Source organism: Drosophila suzukii, chromosome 3, assembly GCF_043229965.1.
Source record: "Drosophila suzukii chromosome 3, CBGP_Dsuzu_IsoJpt1.0, whole genome shotgun sequence".
NCBI lineage: Eukaryota > Metazoa > Arthropoda > Insecta > Diptera > Drosophilidae > Drosophila > Drosophila suzukii.
The window spans coordinates 86,025,213-86,038,106 of NC_092082.1; positions in this window are offsets into that span (position 1 = coordinate 86,025,213).

Sequence of the window (12,894 nt, forward strand, 5' to 3'; positions counted from 1 at the left end):
TTTGTATTTTAGAGATGGTCTTGTTTTAGTTTACAGAAAATTAACAGCTGTTGGTGACCAGTGTTGGATGGTGCTGCTTTCTTGGCTATCGATAACTGGCGCTGCTGTTAAGTTGGCGCGTCGTCTGTAGAATTTAAATAATATATTTAGGGTACCAATAAGCAAGTAAAAACTTTATTTAATTTTAAATTATAATTCACGTTAGGTAAATCGAAAAAAGAAGTAGGTTTCTTAACTTATAGGTTGTAAATAAATATGTAAGTAAAATGAAGTATCGCGTTGTGCGAATTGCAATTGACTTTCCTTCAAAAATCATATCCGTTTCACATTTTTCTTGAAATGCCCGCAGTTCCTAGTTCTGAAAACGATTCCCGCTTAAGCATTTCCGACATTCTTTCGAATGTGCCCAATTCTAATCCGTATCCTCAGGCCACCGAAGCCATTTATGTGAATTTCCTCAATTGTTCGGTCATTAACTTTTGCCATTTGGGACCTTAATTGTTGTTCTTTCTTGTTTGTTTTGTGGCACAAAACCCCTGGAAAATTCCCCAACCCTTCTCTTATGCAAATGCACAAATTGAGGCAACGGCAATGCAATGCAGTCCGCATTTCGGTTTCGCTTTGGTTTCGTCCCCAACGCAACGCTCGTAATTATGCGCAATTGTTTAGAAAGTTCAACTAACATAATTGATTTTTCATGCCGCGCCACAAGAATTTAAAGCAAACTGCACAGGTCATAACAAACAGCCGGTTCCTAAGTCGAAGAATGCATGTTTGTCGATTTTTTCAAGCCAAGGGTATTAAGGGTACTATGGTTTCTGTTAATGGTTCATTTTTAAATGTATTTAATTTATTTAAAATATATTTTTGGAATGTGAAACTGATGTGGTTAATTTTAGATCTAAAACTAATATTGATACTTTTTAAACCATTTTGAAACCATTTCATTTTGAATTTTTGAAAGTAGCTGTGTTAAATGTTACATGTGTACCTTTTTTTAATGCATTTTTATATTAATCTCCATTTTTTTTACATATTTCTATAAAAATGGTAAATATATATTCCTTAGTATTTTTCTGCTTTTTTATTTGAAGATTTTTAAGGATATTTTTGAAGGTTTCGTTTATTTATTATCAAACTAAAAGTTAAAAAGCTGTAATTTTTAAAATCTAAAAAATATAATTAATTAAATATAAGAGTGTGTAGAGCTGGCTTCTTGCTACCAACTTTTAGGCCCAGCTAATTTGCATAGTTTTCATGAGGTTTCGGCCGGCGATTCGTGCTGCCTATTTGAAGGGGCAGCAAATTGCACAAATTACGCTCGAAGGCGATTTTAACTTTTCTTTTGCTTGCGGAGGGACATGCGAACAGTTAACACTCCCAGAGGCAATGGGGTCCCAATATGGGCCTCATATATTTAATGTAATCAGTGTAATTGTCATTGCGATGAGCCGGGGGAATCGGGACACCAGGTCCTCGATATATATATATATATGGAGGCCAATACGATCCAATCCCAAACCGATACGATCCTCTCTCTTTGCGGGTCTCACGCATGGCAATTGTATAATTTATCGCTCCAGTTCTAATCGGCAGCTGTCAGGAGGACAGCTGACCAGGCTGGCCGATCTCGGGGGAACGATTTAATTCGCTGGCCATATAAGTCGGAAATTTGTACGTTGATTAACGCGCCAATCGTTTTACACAACAACGTACAAAGTGTCGATGGTCTCCATGTCGCAAAAGCCCCGCACTTTGCCTCGGTCTTACCCACTTTTTCAACGGCTCCAATCGCAGTTTCATTTTCCCCGTCTATGTGTGATTTCATTACACTTGCAGCTGCACAGGGAAAATAAGTTTATATAAAAAGTTCGACCTTTAAAGGGTTGTTCAGGGGACTTCAGAATTACAATTTTAACATAAAAGTTGCTTTAATGAAAATACAACTAATGTTGGCTTGGCAAACTTTAGGTTAACAATTAATTTCTATAGAGTGATGATTTAAAAAATATTTAGAAAATGAAAATACAAACATTTTTTAATTAATTTGTGTGGAATATTTCATAAATTTAATAGTAACTTTATTTTTGGGAATAAGTTTTAATAATTTAATAATTTAATCCAAGTTATTTTTCCGTGTGCATCCTTCTGGCCAGGAACAGGACCTATATGCGATCATGAGATGCTAGTGCAATGCGTTCCCAGCATGATTACCACTCGCAGATAATATATAGAAATAGACAGCTGGAAACCTGCTGGGACGCCAAATGAATTAGCTGACGTTAAAACTGCCGATGGGGCTCTCTTGAGATCCTGAGATCCGAATAAAGTATACCTAATACATTTAATTTCACTACTCTCTAAAAAAAATATTTTACAAATATGGAATGAATTAATATTTAGGACCATTATACTTATCTACAACCATCTTGAACCTCAGAAATAGCAACAAACAGGTTTGTATTATTTAGATTTGCTTTCATGCTCATCCTAAATCAATATAGCCAATCTACATTTTTGAAGGGTATTAGAAATTGGCGAAAGGAAACTTCGTTTTATAGATAAATTCACATAGCTGAACGTTTAATATCTACCAAATCACTGTAATAAACTTGTTAATATTGTCAAATAATTACGGGTAATAAAGTTTTCTGATTTGGTTTCACACCAGTTAGTTAAAGTCGCGTGTTTAACCACAAGTTCGAGCAAAACAACTTTTTTTTAACAATTTCACCATACTTATTTGGTATTTTGGGAACCAAAAGAATACCCATATTTTCGGCTACTGTTTAATGTTCTTTCCAAATCAACGCATATGTCACCGGATTATCTCTGGATTAAACCCACTTCCTTTGTTTTTTTCCCTTTGATTTAATTGGATGCCACTTGCTACAGAAGGACCCCTCTCAGAATTTTGAGTTTGTCATAATTGCCTCCCTGCAGAACCTTTCTCGTTTGTTATATTGAAATGGCTTTTGGGTCCGATTCCAGTTGGTGGAAGCAGCGGCAGTCCCCAAAAACCGACAGTCCAATTATCTTTTGCATTCGGCGAATAATTAGGAGCTTGATTGACATGCGGATAAGGAGACATACACTTGGAATGCCATAGCAAATTATCGAACGGCTACCGTGCTGCTCCTGATCCACAAAAATCAAAGGCCGTAACGACAGCGACAGAAGGATGGAGGTTGGAGATCTCGAGAGGAGTTGGAGAGGATCGGGATGCGGATCGGGATGCCGTTGAGGACGACAACGACGCCTTCCATTTATTGGCTGATGCTGATGCCGAAGCTGATGATGCTGCGCCTTTGTCTGCACATAGAGTGGTAATCTGATGCTGGGACGATACAGAAGCCACTCCAAAACAATGACCAGACTGCCGGACCGGGCCGTCCAGGTTGGATGGAAACCCGTTTGGGGCATCGCAGCAATTACAATATGTTTAACTACGTCAGCGCCTTATCTGTGGCTCCAAGGACTTGCACTCAGAAAAAAAAGGTATATCTAAAAAAATATCTTAAATATTAATACAAATTTAATTTTATGCTGTACCTGTTCTAATTCTTTATTCTAAAGAAAAGATATTGCGATACAGTAACCATTATCCGGACACTTTTAATATTTACTCTGATATTTTCGAGGGGTATGTAAGATGCTTACCAAAAACCGCCCTTATCCGACGAGTACATGCCGGTAAAATGGTTCCTGAACATAGAACCCATCTCCCTCGCTACACGTCCTTAAAACACAAAACTAATTTTCATACTTAACAAAATAAGAACAAAAATCTTTACTTTAAACAATTTAGCTTTTGGGATTCTTTATTTAATATAAATTATTATTATTATTACTTGAATACATCATATTATTTGTATACATCATTAAAGGTTATAATTACTAACATTATCAATTGATTAAATTCAAAAATTTCCAAATATTTTATTCTTTTTAGTGGATAGTCCTTTATTTTTCCTTGTGTAAACCTGGACATTTTGGGACCTGCTCCCCCTGCCATCCAGAATTTTCCCCCGACCATGTCAGCGATTAATCCAGCCGACTGGCTGCCCCATCAAACCGCTTGTTAGCCTGGATTCGGGTTCGGAATGGACTTGGGAGCCGCCTCATCATCGATTGTGTTATATCGATGGCGTTGCCGGCTTTAGCCTCCGCTTTTGGGGACTCGAACTGGCCCGGAATCTCATTTGCGATTAAGTTCTTATGGCCACTTGGCCACTGTGCGCATTTCGTGGAAAGTTGGCCAGCAGATCTTTATTGTTCGATTGGTTTATTTATAATAATTAGGTGCGCTGTCCCAGCGACTTTGTTTTGCCTGCACGAGAAGAGCTCCTTTACTGGCTTGCATTCGATTTTTGTTGTATTTTTATTTTATTTTATTTTATTTTGTATTTATTTTTCTTGGCTTATCGACCGGTGGCTGGCCCATAAATTCTTTAAGCTCGCACCTTTTTATTGTGCGCACTCACACACGCTGCTGCTATTTTCTGCTGGCTTGGGCTTCCTTCTGCGCAGATTGCAATCGGCGGCTGCGCATGCGCGAGGACCACAGAAAATGCAGGAAAAAAATACAGAAAACCGCCGAGAAATACGGCAACAGAACCTGCACCACCGGGTGGAGCGCGTTCCTTTGGTAAATTGCTCACATTAGCAGGTTGTACGACTTATTAAGTAAGCACAATTTGCGTGGCCGCCGCCCAAAAAAAAAGGAGGAAAAAAAGAAAAACAAGGAGCATCGGATACTGGATACTGGAAATAATGGGCAGCCGTTAAAGGTGGCGACCAGGAGCCGCCTATCCCGACAAGTGATTGTTTTATAATTGCAATCGCAATTGCAGCTTGCCGTTTGCAGTTCGATCCGCTAAATTGGCCCCGAGGTGTATCGCATTGTATCGGATTCGTATGGCATCGTATCGTATCGTACCGCATCCTATCCCTATCCCCCGTTGTTGTGGGCTGGTCGGCGAAATTGGCAATCCATTTGAATGAATAATTGCTCAATTACGAGTAGAGCCACCGCCGAAGCGCCTAACGAGTCACACTTGCTGGGCGGAAAATTGTTTTCGAAATTTGTCTGGCCGCGGTCAGCATGGGTGCAGGTAAAACTTAATTGGAGCGGGCTGAAAAAAATCGCCGACTAAACTGAATGATGACTCTGATCCAGTAAGTAAACACAGAACATTTTTTTAATCTTTGGGAGTTCCTTATGGGTATTTAAGGAGGGAGAAAAGCTCAATAATTTTTTTAAATCCAATATTAAGTAGGCTTTACTACAAGCGAGGTTCATATCAGACCCATTTCAAAAGAAAGAAAGCGTTTTATTATTTAAATAATAAACTATCATATTTTTTGAAGTTTGGGAAAATGGTAGTTCAGTTTTTTCTATAAAGAATTTGTCTGCTTATACTCTGGAAAAATTGTCAAATTTTTAGAATACAATACTAGGTAAGAACTTAAGTTAAGTTTAAGAACTAAGTTTAAGTTATTTAAGGTATAGTGTTTTTAGCCTAAAATTTATCTTCCACGTAAAAGAACAAACGTAATGATTTCCGAAACCCATACAATAATATAAACATGTTTTCTTTTAATTAAGTGATCAAATATCCTGATATTTTATATTGCGAAACTGCTAATTAAATCTGATTGCCTGGCACTCGAACTATAAACTAAGCCATTTTTCCTCGCTGAATCGAAGATAGGGGCATATTTGAATTGAATTTTTATGTGCACACACTTCTCGAACGACAAGCGAATTAAATACGAAATATTTGCGGATCGGGCGATTTAAGCACCCAGATTAGCCAAAGTCAGAAAAGCGCGACAAAAATGGCGCTAAGCCGGCGGAGAGACAATAAGAGGCATAAGATATAGTCGCGGTGGCTGGCTGGCATTAGGGTGAAATCGAGAAATGAAACTGGACCAGTTTAAGCGGAAGCAACCGATGGCCTGTGATGAGGATGGAGCTCTGGAGTCCGAGCTGGAGCTGAATCCTATGCCTTGGAGCTGCATCTTGGATCTGCGACTTCGACTGGGGCCGCTGTCTGCGGGCACGTAAGAAATTTCATACTAATTGGCATAAATACCAAGTGTTGGGGAGAAAGACGTTGCTCGCTTTGGCCCGGCGACACTGACAGACTGACGAACTGACAAACTGACGCAGTGACATTGAGCGACAGAAAAAACAAATATACAGTCGAACTTCCTTAAGTCAAACTATCTTCAAAAAATCAAATTGAACAGAGTATTTTATAATTTAGATAATTTAGAATATAAGATATTTAAACTACAAGCTTTTAGAGGCATGTCACTTTGAAATCGGGTACAAATTGATAGAGTTATACGATTTTTAAATGCACCTCGGGGTCACCTTTTTGCGAGTGATCGAAAACTTGGACATATCTCACATTAAAATGTCTAAAAAAAATCGCATTATTTATTAAAAGGGGTTTTATAATGCCTATTTAAAAAAAAAGTATTATATATTAAAAGGAGTTCTATTACGCCCATTTAAAAACTAAGGTTCTGGGTCACCTTTCAGAAATGTATATATCTTTTGAAATTTGGAAGAGTAAGATAGGAATATTCACTTCTTAGACAAACTGAAGTAGTATTTTAAGATTTCCATCTATTAATTCTTTCTACGAATGCTCCACTGTAAATAAAAACAAAGACTGAGGGGCAAACGCTTGTCGATGAGATCTTCACCTTGGCAATCATTAATCGTCTGCCAGCGACATAATATCGATGATGGAGCTGTGTCTCCAGCGTCTCTCGTCTAAGCCAGTTTTACTTTGTATTTCTTTTTTTATTTTATTTGCTTTGGCTTGGTTTTACTTTGTATTTTGTATTTCCTTCGATCGCTCCGCTAGTTGGCCGCGTGCAATGCTGGAATGCTCATCGAACCAATTGAAATTGCTGTGACAACAATAAAAATTCAACTTTGGGGCCTCTTTTTGCTGCTGTTGCTGCTTGTGCTGCTTGTGTTGCTGCCGTGCAGTGGATGTTGCTGCGGGGCAGCAACAGTTGCTGCTGCCATTGCCGTTGTCGTCGACGTTTTCCCGTCTGGTTGACTGACTGACAATTAGACGTTGCTAAAATGTTGACTGATCAAGCGATTTGTAGCTGTAAATTCATCTCTATTTCGCTCTGCAGAGAGATTTCATGTCTGCTGCTTGGGAATGCGGCTGGTTTTGCTTTTTGTTATCTGCTCGAAACCTCCCAAACTCCCCCCAACACTCTTTTTTATTGCCTTTGTCTGGTGGTGTTCATTGGTTCATTGGTTGTCCTGTCTGGCGGCTACTTGTCGCTGTTAAAATCCAATTAATCGAACAATTTACTTTGCTGCGTTTAGCGATGGTGTTGCTATTGCCCGGTTATCTGGGCACGGGCTTGGATGAGGGATATGGGTGTGGGTTTGGGATCGGGATCGGGATCGGAATGGATATCCATATCCACTGAATAACTCACGGGAATTTGGGTACTGCTCAGATGGGCCTGCATAGCATTATTGATTTGCATAAGGTCACTTTGAATATGCATTTTAAATATATAATTTTTAATTTAAATAAATAATAATATTAATATTATAAACCTTGTTATAAGAATTTATAAGTACCCCTATATTGGCAGAACGTTTATTAAATATTAATATTATAAGAAAAGATAGTTGTATAAAAAAGCTTCAAGAACCTTATAGTACATACAAGGTAAATACAAGTTTTGTTTTCAAATTAGATACTATTGCTATAGTTATAATAAAATATTTCTCATATGCAGTGTCTTTTTTTGAAATTTTGAGCTAAGATTTTAAAATTAAAATCCTTTAAGAATAGAATTAATTAAGAATATTTCATAAATAATAATTGCAAGTACAAACCCCATTAAAATGTATATTAAATTACTAAACCACAAACATGTGTTCACATTTAATAGCTAATTATGCCGCATTGCATACGATCTCTTTCCAGCGATTCCTATTATTTTCACGACCTAACCCTTTCCATTTCGCTAACGATCTGTAAGTGTTAAGACATAAATTACGAACCGCCTGGAACATGACAGCGCTACAAAATGTGGACTCTTTCGAACCGGCCCCCAAAACAAATGGCCGGCCACCCCTTTGGCTGGCATCCAAGCATGATTAGTGTCAATTTTTGTCACTTTAATAGCCTCGTTTATGCGCCTCGAGCCCTTTGGGCTAAAGACGTTCGTTCGACTGCATTAAAAAAGGAAGTGTGCCCTATAAAATAGGCCAAAAAAGGCCACACAACTGCAGCGCGACGTTTTCATTAATAGACGCTCGAATATCAAAGTGAAAAACTTCAGAGTCGAGCCGCTACGCCCGCCCCATTAAACCACAAAATTTATTGCGCCAACTAAAACGAAATCTCGGCGTATATCTGACATCCAAAAAAGGGAACGGGGCATATGGTGAGGTTGGAACTCCCGTTCGGTATCCCAATCCGCGATCCTTAAACACCCGCGGGAACAACTTAATTCAAGTGTTGTCACTTTGTCGACTGAACACAAAATGCTGAAAACGCTGCTCATTAATTTTCAAGTGTAACTTTTATTAGGTATTTAAATGCGTGTGAGCATCAGGCCAATGGCAACATGCCATTATGCCGCATCCCATAAATTCGTCGGGCGGTGCATCTTTTTATGCCACTTCATATATGCCTATGCTGTAGGATTTGGCCACATGTTGCAGTCGCCCCAGCCAGCGTGTCGCACATACTTCAGATTGCATTAGTCGGTTTACACCCCCCGAAAAAAATATATATATGCGATTGGGGGAACATCTCAGGAGGGGGAGGAGAACTCTGGATGGGAAGAACACTTCAGGGGAGCGGAGAGTGATCAATGCCGCCTCATCTGCCCGTTCACAACCCATTGCATTAATAATCCATAACGCCGGGATCGGGGGATAGAGATGGGAGCGTGAGTCGTGTCTAGAATTATTCTAAAAGTGTTCAAAATTGTTTGGAATAATATTCGATGAATGTGTAAAATAAAAAACTTGTAAAGGGAATGACAATTAATATAACAAATCAAAGTTTTAGAACAAACTTTCTATAGTCATCAATGATAAATAGATATTTTATTAGTGTGCATTTCAGAAAATTGGACTTTGAAAAATTTTTAAATGATTTTTGTTGGGTAGTCGTACTAGTTATGATTCTTACATTTTAAAGGTGACTAATATATATTTTTATTTTTATTTATTTTATAGTCTCGAACTATTAGTTCATCTCTAGTTGCCACCCACGGAAGAAAGCATCTGAACTATCCTGGCCTAGTGTCGATAAATCAAGACTCCGAGTGGCTGGAAGCAAACGAGATGAGACACCTCCACTTCACTTCGGAACATGGAGAGTCCCAGTCCCTACTCGAAAGTCGGGTGAAATATTGTCGCTGCTAATGCTGTTAATGAAACAACGTAATTATATATTAGGAGGGGACGCACGGATATATAGAGCACCCTACTTAGGGGAAACTCCGGGTCGCGGAGCACATTAATTATCCGCCGGAGAGCGGAAAAGTGAAAGTGCGGTCGAAAAGAAAATAATACAAGCCAAAAACAAACAGACGGAAAACAAAGACAAATACAAATGTTAGGGGTAAGTGATGTGAATGTGACATAATGTATTAAAAGGATTTTGTGTGTTTTACATAATAACCACAACAAGCGGTTCAAAGAAGCCGACTTGGCTTGACTTTTTAAAGGGTGTGGAAAAAATAAATGCAGTGTTTAGTCCTATTAAGTGAAAGTTGAAAAAATAGCTAGATAAATTATAAGAAAATATTTGCAAATATGATACTGCTTCGATACCATAGCACATAGCACACAGTTAAGAACTAAAAATACGTTAAACTGTTTTATAATATTTTTACTTCCATTTCATATTCATTCTATCGATCTATTTCAGCTATATCTACTGTATAAGCCCCCAAGATGAAGCTGTTGATCGAATTATTCGCAAGTTGAGCAGAACAGTTAGTTGAAAACAGCAGGCGGTCGGAACGCCCCCATCAAAAGGCGGAGGTGTTACGGTTGAACTCATCTGAACTCGAGCGAAAAGTCGACGAGCGTCTGTTTTGTTTTTGCCTTGCGGCGTGTGTCATGCGCTTAGATAACAATGTCATTAATCGTTTGTAATTAATTATCGGCTCTGGTTGGGGCTTTATTTTAAAGTAGTTATTATTATAACGAACTGTCAACACCTACTTATACAGAGATGTGAAGCTGCTGCCCCGCCCTGTTGCCCTGGCTTTTTCCTTCCTTGTTGAAGCTGTCCGTTTAGCATTTTATTAGCATAATCTGGTTGTTTATGGTAGTGTATCATATTTATTTCATTTCTAATTTAAAAGATATTTTTATAATTTATTTATTTTTAAAATGTATAATAACAAAAATATGTATTCCTTAGTTTTCCTTGTTTATTTTAAAGCATTTTCACTACGGTGATTAAGATTTCTTTTAGTTTTATTGAACCTTTCTGTAATAGATTGTGACTTTTAAATGTAAAATACCAAGAAATGGGAAAAATGGCTTATACGGTTCATAATATCCTAGTTTTTTGTGGCGCTGGCTAGCATTTGTTAATGATTTATTTTATTTTTTCCCCCAAACTGCCATCTCTGCCTCCCCATCTCCCATTTGGGTGGTCGGACACTCTGACTGACGGTGGCCCGCCTCGAAAAGTTGAAAACTCGTTTGCCCCACTCCCGGCATGTGTAAATGTATGTTAATTCGTCGATCGTTAAATACGAAAATTTGTTGGTTTTATTGTCAGCTGGGTTTTGGCTTTTTGTCTTTTGCATCTTTAATTGGTTAACCATATGGTTTCGATCTGATTTGTTAGCGTTAACCTGTAACTTGGCTTTGGCTTCTTGTGTGGGGTTGTTAAATTAGCGTTTATCAGACGGACATTAAGGCTTAATTGCGGCTTATCGTTGGCTGTAGCAAGTTGGCTACAGAAAAACAATTTTCTTAGTTTTATGGGAATTGAGTTGGTTTTGGCTTAATACTGCTACACTTTCGTTTCTTCTAAGTGGAAAAGCAAACATCAATTGCACTACTTTGTTGCAGAAAATCATCAACTTGGCCAACACTTGGCATTTGTTTCGGTTTCTCCTCCCCCATTTTAAGAAAACATTGGCACAATTGGAATTTAATGGAGTCAATTTGGTGCTTGGTGATGCATAAACTGGCCAAAACCAATGGATTGGTGTGAGTTCTGTTGAATGCAAAGAGATCCAGAAGTCACAATGAAAACGGAATGCTGAAGATGCTACTGCACAGAGAAAATAATCTTAAATTTTACACAGTAAATACTATTTAAAAGAGGTATATTTTGTAATTCTAACATTTATGATTTTAAACTAAAAATCCTTACTGATGTATTTTTACTTTCAACGACCTTAATCTTAGTATTTAATGATGTGATATATGGATATACTATTGGTATATTACTGTCGATTGCAACCTGAGGACTACTATTATAAATCTATGGAAAACGTTTGTGGAATGTTGGAATATTATAGAAAGCTGTTTACAAAGATGGAGAATTATAATTAAAGACTTTTTCTGGATAGCAATCTTTCGAATCATTTTTTTTCTCAGTGTGATGTGGCTGAATGTTGCTCCTGTTGCTGATGTTGCTCCTGCGGATGTTGCTGCTGCTGGCCGCTAACAATGCAGATCAAGAGATGAGCGCGTCCATTTCGGTCTGCGGATCGGCCATTGTTCCATTTGGCATGTTGTTTTAGGAGTTCGCTAAAAAGACAAATGTGGTGTGCGGATGCGGATTCGGATGCGGGGGAGTGGGCTGAGTTTCGGTTAGTAAGCCGGCCAGCCAGCGCGTGTTAGTTCCACTCGTTAAGGATTTACGAGCAATTTTTATCACTTTGAGGATCGCTGACAAATCCGGCAACAACAGCAGCAGGCCAGCAGCAGCAGCAACAGCAACTGCAACAGCAACAGCAACAATGCAATGCAACATGCGCATAATAATGGCAAGTTGTCCGGCAGTACACACAGATATATGGTACATATGGCCCATACAGTGGACAGTGGATATATGCTATATGCTATGAGCCATGAGACAGGAAGCGCACTCGGCTGTCTCGGCCAAAAGTGGCCAATAAAACCCCAGCGACGATGTCACCAAGCAGCAGCAGCAACAATTGCATTGCAGCAGCAACTGTTGCTGTTGCAGCGGGCAGAAGTTGCGGCAACGATGACGACGAATTATAGCAAAGTAATCGCAGTGGACTCTGCAGTCGCAACTGCAGCCTTTGTCCACTTTTATCATACCCTTTCAAAGGATAATCCAAAAAAAGGTCCTGGTAAGAAGCATGGAAAATATATATTAAGAAGCCAAATAAAAATGTTTAAGAAAATCCTTATTTTCATTTATATCCCAACAATAATACATGCTTTGATTATTTAAGATAACACATTTTAACACCAAAACAGCCCATCTTTTAAATTGTGTGGTATTTTCAATGTAAGTTTAAAGAAGATGTTTTGATACCTTTGTAGTTCAAGTCGAAAATAAAATCCTTTTATATATTCTATAAATTTTCTAAAGAGTATCCAAAATTTTCCCTGCATTTCTTCCTTCTTTGCCTTTACTTATTTATTTCGCATCTTTCTTTTCTTTGGTTTTTTTTACATTTTCCTTGGCCAATATCGTTGGCGGCTTTTGGCGTTGATTTCCCTTCCAATTTATGTGACATATTGATTTTAAATTGATGATAGTCTATTTTGCGTTGGCCAGCCATCCGGAGAGGCGAACAAAGCCGAACGAAACCAATTTATTTTAGCCATTTTAAATTGGCATTTTTGCCGGGTACGCAGCATTCGCTGCATTT